This window comes from Balaenoptera physalus (assembly GCF_965194825.1).
Source record: "Balaenoptera physalus genome assembly, chromosome: 7".
Classification (NCBI taxonomy): Eukaryota; Metazoa; Chordata; class Mammalia; order Artiodactyla; family Balaenopteridae; genus Balaenoptera; species Balaenoptera physalus.
In genome coordinates, this window is record NC_138886.1 from 31,453,693 (window position 1) to 31,467,413 (window position 13,721).

The following is a 13,721-nucleotide window of genomic DNA, read 5'->3' on the forward strand; positions in this document are numbered from 1 at the left end:
CTCTCTTATGATGAGCCTGCACCTTTGCTCTGGCAGAAGAATATAATATAAACATTTGTGTTTTACCAAGTCAGACCCCTCAAAATATCTGTTGGCAACTAGGGCTGGTTTCTGGGTGGAAAGGTAGACCAATTTGCATATTGCATATTCCAAGAGAGGATGGTCTAATCCCCCAAACCTTGCTCCCTGACTCAAAGTCAGGAAGACCCATGAGGGCAGACCGGGGTAGTCCAGAATAAGGCCCATAGGAAAGAAAGACAAGACCTCTGGAATAAAATTACCTGTGGGAAGGGGTAGCCTAGGTTAGCGATCTAGGCTTGATAGGCCTGAAATGTGTAAGCCAGGAGGCCTGGTAATGGCACAATGTATACTGATAACGGAAATCTCTGAGGACCCAGCCATCCTTGCGTAATGTTGTGTTTAGAAGACCTCTGAATGTAGACTAAGGTAACAGTGATCTTGGAGCCCAATCATGAGCGACCATAGTGCTTTATACCGGTACCTGGAACATTATTATATTGCAAAGGGAAACATCGGCATCCATGGGACACTATAGGACGAGCTTCAACAGCAGTGCCACGAGTTAATATCAAATGAATATCAGGCTTCCCATTTCCCTCTGTTTCTGGTATTAGAAGGACAAATAATTCTTTCTCCAATTTGGACAAAGTAAACCTTCAGAGTTCTCGTAAACTTTTACATGGGAGTATAGGCCTCAAGGCAAACACTGGACATTCTCCTACTAGAATACCTTAAGTCTTATCCAATAAACTTAACAAAATTAAGATGATATGACCATATTTACACCCTGAATTAAAAAGTAAGTTATACTGGTTATGCTGATGCAAAGGCAGGATCCACACAGCCCAGCTTGAAGAAGGGGCAACATTAGCCTATTGAAGAAGCTGTGCTGCCGGGAAACATGCATCAATCTCTCAACACACAGTGTCTACCTTCTGAACCCAGACATTTAGTTTATTATCTTCTATGTTAGATTTCCAGATAAGGTGAAAATCTGGGCATGTCTCATTCCTGGTGCCAATTTAGATTATAAAAAAAAATATTTAATAAGGAAAAGTATGTGACATCACCACACAAAAAAACACTGAGATATTTCAAACTACTCTGCTGAGGGAACTAGATGGAAGGAAGGGCTGACCATTCCCATGACTTCTCTCATGTGTTGGACAAATTTACATAAGAAGTGGAAGAGAACTCAGTAGAATCCATTGGATTATTCAGAGGATTCCCAATCCATTCAGAGGTAGCAAACTACATAAACTTTGGAATATTTGGCTGCTGTAACGTTACAGTTAATAATACACTGTTGTCCCATAAATGGGCTATAAGAGCAGACACCCTGAACAGCACAAGATACTACTAAGTTTAATTGGCTGGGTGCCAATGCTGATTAGCGTAGGCAATTTTTTTCACCTCCCAAAATAAATGCCCAGTTCACTTTAAGAGTGAAAAATAAGAAACAGGTGCTAGTCTGAGCTCTGTGCTCTCCTTGAGAAGGTAGAAAAGGAAAGCGAGCTGGCAACTATGAGACACTGTGTGAACTGCCTCCTGGAAAAGAGAAGCTGCTATGGGAAGCTTTGGCCAAACCTAGGGCAGCTATGGTGCTATCTACTCTTGAGGTGTTAGCAGATGAGGCATCCATTATGGGTGAATTGTGTCTCCCAAAATGACATTGAAGTCCTAACCTCCAGTACCTGTGAATGTGACCTCATGGGAAGTATTGAATAATTGCAGATGATCGAGTTAAGACAAAGTCATTGAGGGAAGGAAGGGGCTAATACAATATGACTGGTGTCCTTCTAAAAAGGGGAAATTTGGACACAGAGACTAACATTTACAGAGGGAAGATGATGTGAAGACAGAGAAAACACCATCTACAAACTATGGAATGCCTGAGGCTGGAAGCTAGGAAAGTGGCATGGAACACATTCTCCCTCAGAGCCCTCAGAAGGAACCTACCCTACTGAACTTTGATTTCTGACTTCTAGCCTCCAGACTGTGAGATAATAAATTTATGGTGTTTCAGCCACTGAGCTTGTTGTGCTTTGTTACAGCAGCCTCAGGGAACTAATGCAACATCAAAAGAAAGTACTGGTTCATAACCTGGTAGACCAGGACTTCCCTGGCGGCAGAGTGGTTAAGAATCCACCTGCCAATGCAGGGGACACAGCTTCGAGCCCTGGTCTGGGAAGATCCCACATGCCGTGGAACAACTAAGTCCGTGCGCCACAACTACTGAGCCTGCACTCTAGAGCCCGCGAGCCACAACTACTGAGCCCACATGCCACAACTACTGAAGCCTGAGAGCCTAGTGCCCATGCTCCGCAACAAGAGAAACCACCACAATGAGAAGCCTGCACACTGCAACGAAGAGTAGCCCCTGCTCGCTGCAACTAGAGAAAGCCCACGTGCAGCAATGAAGACCCAATGCAGCCATAAATAAATAGATAGATAGATAGATAGATAGATAGATAGATAGATAGATAGATAGATAAATAAAAACCCAGTGGACCATTGAAAATCAGACCACTAATCCAGAGGCCTAGGGAAAAAGAGGCACTCAAGGTATGATGCCAAAGAAGGGAAGCAAGAGAGCTGATTAGAGAAAGTTAACAGGGCGGTGGGAACAAGACCAGGAGCAAAACCAAAGAGGAGATTAGGTTCACTCCACAAGCATGGACCAGGCACTGTTCCAGGTGCTGGGGATACAAAAGTGAATAAGGAGTCACATGTCATCTGTGCCGCTAGGCTTTGGTGGATGTATAGTGCTGAGACAGCGGTAAGCAAGGTGCTTTGGGATCAGAGAGGTGGGGGATGCTCACAGAGCAACCTGGGATTTGGGGAAGACTTCCTGGAAAACAGGCTATCTAAGCTCAATCTGGAAGGATAAGAAATTGGCAGGATGGACCAAAAGATGTCTGTTTTCATAAGGAATCCAGGGGCCTCTTGGTACCATGTTGACAATGTGTAAGAGGATGTGATTTTTTTTAAAAAGAATGAGGTACCACTTGCACATACACACCTGAACATAAACACCACAGTACGGCACCTCCAGAGCTGGCGAGCACCCACAGTAATAACCAGCAGCAAGCAGCCATGTGACAGAGCAGAGGGAGCTGTGGCCAGTGGGAGTAACTCCCCTGGCATATGGGGACATGAGGGCAGAAGAAAGGGGAACAACACTGCACGTGCCATGTGGAAACCAGTTGTAATTGTTCACGGAGCATGTGGGACACCCCACACCACTGCCACCTTGGAGAACTACCAGAAAAACATAGACGACTTTGCAGGGGCTCCTGACAGCAAGTGGGAGCAAGCCAGAGAAGCCAGAGTAAAAATAAAAATAATAAGGATCTCATGGGGTTGTCATAAGAAATGAAGAAAGAATAAATAACATTTCAAAGCAACTGAGGTATAGCACCCCCACTCCATCTATCAATGTTTGGTCCAATCTGTCTTGCATTTACTGTTATCATCTTGTGTTAATTTATCATCATTATCACTTATCAATATTCTTTTCTTGAAAGCAACCTATTTTGGGAGGGATGCCTCCATATCACAAATGAGGCTAATTTAATGACTCCAACGAGTGGTAATCTACCGGGGAACACAACGGCTGCGGGCGCGAGCACAGACAGGCATGGCGTGGACCCCCTTTGTGCTGCACTGCTCTGCTAATTGGGTCAAATGGAGGAGTTGGGGGTATTCTCCTTCTGTTTTCCTAATGATATTAATGTCTTCATGAGGTTAATGAAACTGCTAACACGGGCCAACTGTGAATGGCTTCATGTAGAATATAAAACCATCTATTCTGAGTCCTACGCAAACGCTAGGGATTATGATTGCTGTGGTGGTTTTGTCTATTTCTTGTGTATAACAACGGGGTTTTTTCCCTTCTTTTTCCCTCTAAGGGCCAGAATCGAAGACCACTAACTTGATCTGACACAGGGTTGCCTAGACTGTTAGGTGGACACCAGTTGGGGCCTGTTTAAGGCTAGAGCCCTGGTTTGGTACTATCCTTTATGGTCTCTACTGCCCCCTGCTGGCCTGGAAAGGGAGGAGCAGCTCTGCAGCACCCCCTTGGGAGATGGAATGCACCAGAAGACAAAATATGGACAGCTATTATTTACTGTCACTTACTATATGCTTTCTAATTTAATACATACAACATTCCCGTGGGGTACCTACTGCTCTTTTACAGATGAAGAAACTTAGGCTCGAGTAGTAAAACAAGTGCCCTAAGAACACAGGGCTTGTGAGTGGCAGATCCAGGACAAGGTATAAATCTGTCTGACTCACAATTACTGTTACACTCCCACTGAAGACATGCTATAGTGAAAAGTACATGTACTTTATTTTTGTTAATTTTTAAAACACCTTTATTGGGGTATAATTGCTTTACAATGTTGTGTTAGTTTCTGCTGTATAACAAAGTGAATCAGCTATATGTACACATATATCCCCATATCCTCTCCCTCCTGCACCTCCCTCCCACCCTCCCTACCCTTCCCCTCTAGGTGGTCACAAAGCACCGAGCTGATCTCCCTGTGCTACGCAGCTGCTTCCCACTAGCTATCTATTTTACATTTGGTAGTGTATATATGTCCATGCCACTCTCTCACTTTCTCCCAGCTTACCCTTCCTCCTCCCAGTGTTCTCAAGTCCATTTTCTACGTCTGCGTCATTATTCCTGTCCTGCCCCTAGGTTCTTCAGAACCTCTTTATTTTTTTTTTTTTTAGATTCCATATATATGTGTTAGCATACAATATTTGTTTTTCTCTTTCTGACTTACTTCATGCTGTATAACAGGCTCTAGGTCCATCCACCTCACTACAAATAAATCAATTTCATTTTTTTATGGCTGAGTAATATTCCATTGTATATATGTGCCACAACTTCTTCATCAATTCATCTGTCGAGGGACACTTAGGTTGCTTCCATGTCCTGCCTATTGTAAACAGTGCTGCAATGAACATTGTGGTACATGTCTCTTTTTGAATTATGGTTTTCTCAGGGTATATGCCCAGTAGTGGGATTGCTGGGTCATATGGTAGTTCTATTTTTAGCTTTTTAAGAAACTTCCATACTGTTCTCCATAGTGGCTGAATCAATTTACATTCCCACCAACAGTGCAAGAGGGTTCCCTTTTCTCCGCACCCTCTCCAGCATTTATTGTTTGTAGATTTTTTGATGATTGCCATTCTGACCAGTGTGAGGTGATACCTCATTGCAGTTTTGATTTGCATTTCTCTAATGGTTAGTGATGTTGAGCATCCTTCCACGGGTTTGTTGGCAATCTGTATATCATCTTTGGAGAAGTGTCTATTTAGGGCTTCTGCCCATTTTTGGATTGGGTTGTTTGTTTTTTTCATATTGAGCTGCATGAGCTGCTTGTGTATTTGGGAGATTAATCCTTTGTCACTTGATTGGTTAGCAAATATTTTCTCCCATCTGAGGGCTGTCTTTTTGTCTTGTTTATGGTTTCCTTTGCTGTGTGAAAGCTTTTAAGTTTCATTAGGTCCCATTTGCTTATTTTTGTTTTTATTTCCATTTCTCTAGGAGGTGGGTCAAAAAGGATCTTGCTGTGATATATGTCACAGAGTGTTCTGCCTATGTTTTCCTCTAAGAGTTTTATAGTGTCTGGCCTTACATTTAGGTCTTTAATCCATTTTGAGCTTATTTTTCTATACGGTGTTAGGAAGTGCTCTAATTTCATTCTTTTACATGTAGCTGTCCAGTTTTCCCAGCACCATTTACTGAAGAGATTATCTTTTCTCCATTGTATATTCTTGCATCCTTTATCAAAGATAAGGTGACCATAGGCACGTGGGTTTATCTCTGGGCTTTCTATCCTGTTCCATTGATCTATATTTCTGTTTCTGTGCCAGTACAATACTGTCTTGATTACTATAGCTTTGTAGTATAGTCTGAAGTCTGGGAGCCTGATTCCTCCAGCTCCGTTTTTCTTTCTCAAGATTGCTTTGGCTATTCGGGGTCTTTTGTGTTTCCATACAAATTGTGAAAATTTTTGTTCTAGTTCTGTGAAAAATGCCATTGGTGGCTTAATAGGGATTGCACTGAATCTGCAGATTGCTTTTGGTAGTATAGTCATTTTCACAATGTTGACTCTTCAATCCAAGAACACCGTATATCTCTCCATCTGTTTGTATTGTCTTTAATTTCTTTCATCAGTGTCTTATAGTTTTCTGCATAGAGGTCTTTTGTCTCCTTAGGTAGGTTTATACCTACCTATATAGGAATTTATAGGTATTTTATTCTTTTGACTGCAATGGTAAATTGAAGTGTTTCCTTAACTTCTCTTTCAGATTTTTCATCATTAGTGTATAAGAATGCAAGAGATTTCTGTGCATTAATTTTGTATCCTGCTACTTTACCAAATTCATTGATTGGCTCTAGTAGTTTTCTGGTAGCATCTTTAGGATTCTCTATGTATACTATCATGTTATCTGCAAACAGTGACAGTTTTACTTTTTCTTTTCCGATTTGGATTCCTTTTATTTCTTTTTCTTCTCTGATTGCCATGGCTAAAACTTCCAAAACTATGTTGAATAACAGTGGTGAGAGTGGGCAACCTTGTCTTGTTCCTGATCTTAGAGGAAATGGTTTCACTTTTTCACCATTGAGAATTATGTTGGCTGTGGGTCTGTCATATATGGCCTTTATTATGTTGAGGTAAGTTCCCTCTATGCCTACTTTCGGGAGAGTTTTTATCATAAATGGGTGTTGAATTTTGTCAAAAGCTTTTTCTGCATCTGTTGAGATGATCATATGGTTTTTATCCTTCAATTTGTTAATATGGTGTAACAAATTGATTGATTTCCGTGTATTGAAGAATCCTTGCATTCCTGGGATAATCCCCACTTGATCATGGTGTATGATCCTTTTAATGTGCTGTTGGATTCTGTTTGTTAGCATTTTGTTGAAGATTTCTGCATCTATGTTCATCAGTGATATTGGCCTGTAGTTTTCTTTCTTTGTGACATCTTTGTCTGGTTTTGGTATCAGGGTGATGGTGGCCTTGTAGAATAAGTTTGGGAGTGTTCCTCCCTCTGCTATATTTTGGAAGAGTTTGAGAAGGATAGGTGTTAGCTCTTCTCTAAATGTTTGATAGAATTCGCCTGTAAAGTCATCTGGTCCTGGGCTTTTGTTTCTTTGAAGATTTTTAATCACAGTCTCAATTGCAGTTCTTATGATTGGTCTGTTTATATTTTCTGTTTCTTCCTGGTTCAGTCTCGGAAGGTGGTACTTTTCTAAGAATTTGTCCATTTCTTCCAGGTTGTCCATGTTATTGGCCTATAGTTGCTTGTAGTAATCTCTCATGATCCTTTGTATTTCTGCAGTGTCAGTTGTTACTTCTACTTTTTCATTTCTAATTCTATTGATTTGAGTCTTCTCCATTTTTTTTTTTTGATGAGTCTGGCTAATGGTTTATCAATTTTGTTTATCTTCTCAAAGAACCAGCTTTTAGTTTTATTGATCTTTGCTATCGTTTCCTTCATTTCTTTTTCATTTATTTCTGATCTGATCTTTATGATTTCTTTCCTTCTACTAACTTTGGGGGTTTTTTGTTCTTCTTTCTCTAATTGCTTTAGGTGTAAGGTTAGGTTGTTTATTTGAGATGTTTCTTGTTTTTTGAGGTAGGATTGTATTGCTATAAACTTCCCTATTAGAACTGCTTTTGCTGCATCCCATAGGTTTCGGGTTGTCGTGTTTTCATTGTCATTTGTTTCTAGGCATTTTTTGATTTCCTCTTTGATTTCTTCAGTGATCTCTTGGTTATTAGTAGCATATTGTTTAGCCTCCATGTGCTTGTATTTTTTACAGTTGTTTTTTCCTGTTATTGATATCTAGTCTCATAGCATTGTGGTCGGAAAAGATACTTGATACGATTTCAGTTTTCTTAAATTTACCAAGGCTTGATTTGTGACCCAAGATATGATCTATCCTGGAGAATGTTCCATGAGCATTTGAGAAGAAAGTGTATTCTCTTGTTTTTGGATGGAATGTCCTATAAATATCAATTAAGTCCATCTTGTCTAATGTGTCATTTAAAGCTTGTGTTTCCTTATTTATTTTCATTTTTGATAATCTGTCCATTGGTGAAGGTGGGGTATTAAAGACCCCTACTATTACTGCGTTAATGTCGATTTCCCCTTTTATGGCTTTTTAGCATTTGCCTTATGTATTGAGGTGCTCCTATGTTGGGTGCATAAATATTCACAATTGTTATTTCTTTTCTTGGATTTATCCCTTGATCATTATGTAGTGTCCTTCTTTGTCTCTTGTCATAGTCTTTATTTTAAAGTCTATTTCGTCTGATATGAGAACTGCTACTCCAGCTTTCTTTTGATTTCCATTTTCATGGAATATCTTTTTCCATCCCCTCACTTTCAGTCTGTATGTGTCCCTAGGTCTGAAGTGGGTCTCTTGTAGACAGCATATATATGGGTCTTGTTTTTGTATCCATTCATCCAGTCTGTGTCTTTTGGTGGGAGCATTTAATCCATTTACATTTAAGGTAATTATCGATATGTATGTTCCTATTCCCATTTTCTTAAATGTTTTGTCGTAATTGTAGGTGTTTTCCTTCTCTTGTGTTTCCTGCCTAGAGAAGTTCCTTTAGCATTTGTTGTAAAGCTGGTTTGGTGGTGCTGAACTCTCTCAGCGTTTGCTTGTCTGTAAAGGTTTTAATTTCTCCATCACATCTGAATGAGATCCTTGCTGGGTAGAGTAATCTTGGTTGTAGGTTTTTCTCCTTCATCACTTTAAATATGTCCTGCCACTCCCTTCTGGCTTGCAGAGTTTCTGCTGAAAGATCAGCTGTTAACCTTATGGGGATTCCCTTGTGTGTTATTTGTTTTTCCCTTGCTGCTTTTAATATGTTTTCTTTATATTTAATTTTTGATAGTTTGATTAATATGTGTCTTGCCATGTTCCTCCTTGGATTTATCCTGTATGGGACTCTCTGTGCTTCCAGGACTTGATTAACTACTTCCTTTCCCATAATAGGGAAGTTTTCAACTATAGCCTCTTCAAATATTTTCTCAGTCGCTTTCTTTTTCTCTTCTTCTTCTGGGACCCCTATAGTTCGAATGTTGGTGCGTTTAATGTTGTCCCAGAGGCCTCTGAGACTGTCCTCAGTTCTTTTCATTCTTTTTTCTTTATTCTGCTCTGCAGTAGTTATTTCCACTATTCTATCTTCCAGGTCACTTATCCATTCTTCTGCCTCAGTTATTCTGCTATTGATCCCTTCTAGAGTATTTTTAATTTCATTTATTGTGTTGTTCATCATTGTTTGTTTGCTCTTTAGTTCCTCTAGGTCCTTGTGAAACGTTTCTTGTATTTTCTCCATTCTATATCCAAGATTTTGGATCATCTCTACTATCATTATTCTGAATTCTTTTTCAGTAGACTGCCTAGTTCCTCTTTGTTTGGTCTGGAGGGTTTTTACCTTGCTCCTTCATCTGCTGCATATTTCTCTGTCTTCTCATTTTGTTAACTTACTGTGTTTTGGGTCTCCTTTTCACAGGCTGCAGGTTCATAATTCCCATTGTTTTTGGTGTCTGCCCACAGTGGGTGAGGTTGGTTCACTGGCTTGTGTAGACTTCCTGGTGGAGGGGACTGGTGCCTGTGTTCTGGTCGGTGGGGCTGAATCTTGTCTTTCTGGTGGTCAGGGCCACGTCCAGTGGTGTGTTTTTGGGTGTCTGTGAACTTAGTATGATTTTAGGCAGCTTCTCTGCTAATGGGTGGGGTTGTGTCCCTGTCTTGCTAGTTGTCTGACACAGGGCGTCCAGCACTGGAGCTTTCTGGCCATTGGGTGGAGCTGGGTCTTAGTGTTAAGACGAAGATCTCTGGGAGAGCCCTCACCAATTGATATTACACGGGGCTGGGAGGTCTCTGGTGGTCCAGTGTCCTGGACTCGGCTCTTCCACCTCAGAGGCTCAGACCTAATGCCCAGCCAGAGCACCAAGACCCTATCAGCCACACAGCTCAGAAGAAAAAGAAGAAAAAAAAGGAAGAAAATAAATAAATAAATAAAAATAAAATAAATTTTAAAAAAAATAAAAGAAAAAGAAGAGAGAGCAACCAAACCAATAAACAAATCCACCAATAATAACAAGCACTAAAAACTAAACTAAGATAAACATAAAAATCAGGAACAAATCAGTCACAGACAGCAAACCCCAAGTCTACAGTTGCTCTCAAAGTTCACTGCCTCAATTTTGGGAACATTCATTGTCTATTCATGTATTCCACAGATGCAGCGTTCATCAAGTTGATTGTGGGGATTTAATCCGCTGCTCCTGAGGCTGCACGGTGATATATCCCTTTCTCTTCTTTGTTCGCACAGCTCCTGGGGTTCAGCTTTGGTTTTGGCCCAACCTCTGCATGTAGGTCGCCCTCAGGCATCTGTTTTCTGCCCAGACAGGAGGGGGTTAAAGCAGCGGCTGATTAGGGCTCTCTTGCTCTCTCAGGCCAGGGAGAGGGAGAGGTACGGTAGTCATAATTGGAAGGAGGGACAAGCCTGTGGCGACAGAGGCTGGCGTGACATTGCAACAGCCTGAGGCATACCATGTGTTCTCCAGGGGAAGTTGTCCCTGGATCACGGGACCCTGGCAGTGGCGGGCTGCACAGCCTCCCAGGAGGGGAGGGGTGGATAGTGACCTGTGCTTGCACACAGGCTTCTTGGTGGCTGCAGCAGCAGCCTTAGCGTTTCATGTCCATCTCCAGGGTCCACGCTGATAGCCTCGGCTCAAGCCCGTCTCTGGAGCTCATTTAGGCGGTGCTCTGAATCTCCTCACGCACCCCGAAACAATGGTCTTTTGCCTCTTAGGCCGTTCCAGACTTTTTCCCAGACTCCCTCCCAGCTAGCTGTTGTGCACTAGCTTCCTTCAGGCTGTGTTCTCACAGCCAACCCCAGTCCTCTCCCTGGGATCTGACCTCTGAAGCCCGAGCCTCAGCTCCCAGCCCCAAGCCGCCCAGCATGTGAGCAGACAAGTGTCTCAGGCTGGTGACTGCTGGTCAGCACAGATCCTCTGTGTGGGAATCTCTCCACTTTGCCCTCTGCACCCCTATTGCTGCGCTCTCCTCCAGGGCTCCAAAGCTTGCCCCACGCCACCCCCTATCTCCGCCATTGAAGGGGCTTCCTAGTGTGTGGAAACGTTTCCTCCTTCACAACCCCCTCCCAGAGGTGCAGGTCCCATCCCTATTCTTTTGTCTCTGTTTTTTCTTTTTTCTTTTGCCCTACCCAGGTGTGTGGGGAGTTTCTTGCCTTTTGGGAAGTCTGAGGTCTTCTGCCAGCGTTCAGTAGGTGTTCTGTAGGAGTTGTCCCACATGTAGATGTATTTCTGACATATTAGTGGGGAGGAAGGTGATCTCCACGTCTTACTCCTCAGCCAACTTGAAGGTCCCCCCACCATGTACTTTAAAACAAGATAAACTTGGGTTTTGGGTTTAATTCTCCAAGTTAAGAGCTGTTTAAGACAAACCTTAAACAAGTTATTATATTTATTTTATATTATAGAATGTGAATCATCGCACCTACCTTGGAGGATTGTTAGGAGGGTTAATTATAAAATAGGCGAAGCACAGGACCTGGAATACAGTGACTGCATAATAGCTGGCAGGTGCTACCTGGGGCCAGAGACAGAAAGTGGATAAGGATTGGCCTTCCTCTGGCTCAGTGGTTGCTTCATTCAGGTTCTGGAAGGTTTGTAACTCAAGATCCAGGCTCGAAAAAATACTAAAATGCTCAAATAATGATGTCAACACATATGAATAGCTCCTTAACACTTATAAACCACTTTTGTGTATATTTTATTTGATCTTCACAAATATATACCTATAGATGCATAAATATTCCACAATTAATTGAGAAAACTTACAATATGTCCAGCATTACACTAAGCACAGAAAATACATGATCAACACTTTGCTGTACACCTGAAACTATCACAACATTGTTAATCAACTATACTCCAATATAAAATTAAAAGTTAAAAATATAAAATAAAAAAGGGAAAATATATATATTAGATTATCAAAGCTATAAGAAAAAGGAAAATACATGATTGAATTCCATCTTCATAACAACCCCATAGGTTGGTTTTAATATTTTCCCCATTGTCTAGATGAGGAAACTGAGGCTCAGAAAGGTTAAGTCACTTTCCCAGAATAACACTGTACTAAGTAGCAGAGCTGACTTAAATGCCGGTCCATCTGTCCACAGAGCTCATTTCTCTCAATCAGCAGGCTATGCAGTCTTTTTCTAAAGTAGGTCGGGCAAGCATTATGTTTTCACTATATACACGAGAATACTGTAACTCATATAAGGGTAAGCAACCTGCTCAAGGACTCACAAGCTCTATTTTGGGAATATTAAGACTGAATGGTCATGTCTGTTATGAGGAGTAAGTTCCTTATCTCTGAAGAAGACCATAGTGAGCTAAGATGATCACATTCCAGGTATAATACAGGTAACACTTATGAATCAAATAAATTACATGCTTTATTTGCCTCTAAGATTCTTTTCAAACCTTTGATTCTATAACTTCATTCTTAACGTAGAGAGACTCAAAGTCTTAAGACTAGAAAAAATTTTCAATTAAGATAAAGATACTTTGGCAAGAGAAGGTTCCAGGTGTGTTAGGTCTGCAACGTAACAGCTGAAGAAGAACTTTGTGAAGCTAGTCATTGTCCAAAAGCATTAACATCCAAAGATAAATTAATAATAATGGAGAAAATGAATTATTCATTAAAACCAGAATGAGGTTAGGAAAAAAATTATCTGGCCCAGCACTTTCACTATAAATTAAAATCTATGATAAATCACAAATAAATTGGATAGACATCTGCAGCAGAAATTAAATTACCAAAGAAAAACTGCACATTTGGGGAATTTTACGAACATGGAAACCACCAAGAGAGATAGCTCTCCTTGCAGATTGTTTAATGGATTAATTTCTTATTTAAAATCTTTTAAAGAACAAACGTGATGCTTCCCATTCATTAGCTCCTTTTGAATATTAAAAATTTTCTAAGAACTGGACTGTGAGGACAGGTTATCTCCAGCAGTAAATCCAGAAAATGTCATTGCCATAGTGTCAGAGAAGTAAGGACATTGCAACACAGGGACTAGACTGCATAACTACGATGTCTAAGTACAAATTTATCAAGTTATGGATACAAGTCTGAAACTTGTAACCATGGCATGTAACATATCCGTTTAGTTATAACTATGAAAATCATAAAATCAGAATAGAAAGCCCTTTATAAATATGAAGTTTCTCATCTTTAAAGATGGCTTAGGTTTCCATATATCTCAATATCTGCTTTGTATTTAAAATGAACAGTGAGAAGAGTGTAAATAATATACAAATACAAATAAAATAACATTGTTTTTTAAAAGTTGTATATAAAGGGAAATGTTTAAAAATTATTGGAGATCTTGTTATTTAAAGTAAACCTGTGGGGACTTCCCTACCAACGCAAGGGACACAAGTTCGAGCCCTGGTCTGGGAATATCCCACATGCCGCAGAGCAACTAAGCCCCTGCGCCACAACTACTGAGCCTGCGCTCTAGAGCCCGTGAGCCACAACTATTGAAGCCCATGTGCCTAGAGCCCATGCTCAGCAACAAGAGAAGCCACCGCAATGAGAAGCCTGCGCACCACAACGA

The 13,721-nt window shown here is 40.9% G+C and overlaps 2 long non-coding RNA genes across 2 annotated transcripts in view; one reads left to right on the forward strand and one right to left on the reverse strand.

Annotated features, from left to right (window-relative positions):
* Nucleotides 1–13,721, forward strand: part of LOC309663986 — a 403,267-nt gene that overhangs the window by 324,317 nt on the left and 65,229 nt on the right. The window lies entirely within an intron of this gene.
* The window catches only part of LOC309663983, a 255,899-nt gene that overhangs the window by 178,588 nt on the left and 63,590 nt on the right, over nt 1–13,721 (reverse strand). The gene's annotated exons all lie outside the window — the stretch shown is intronic.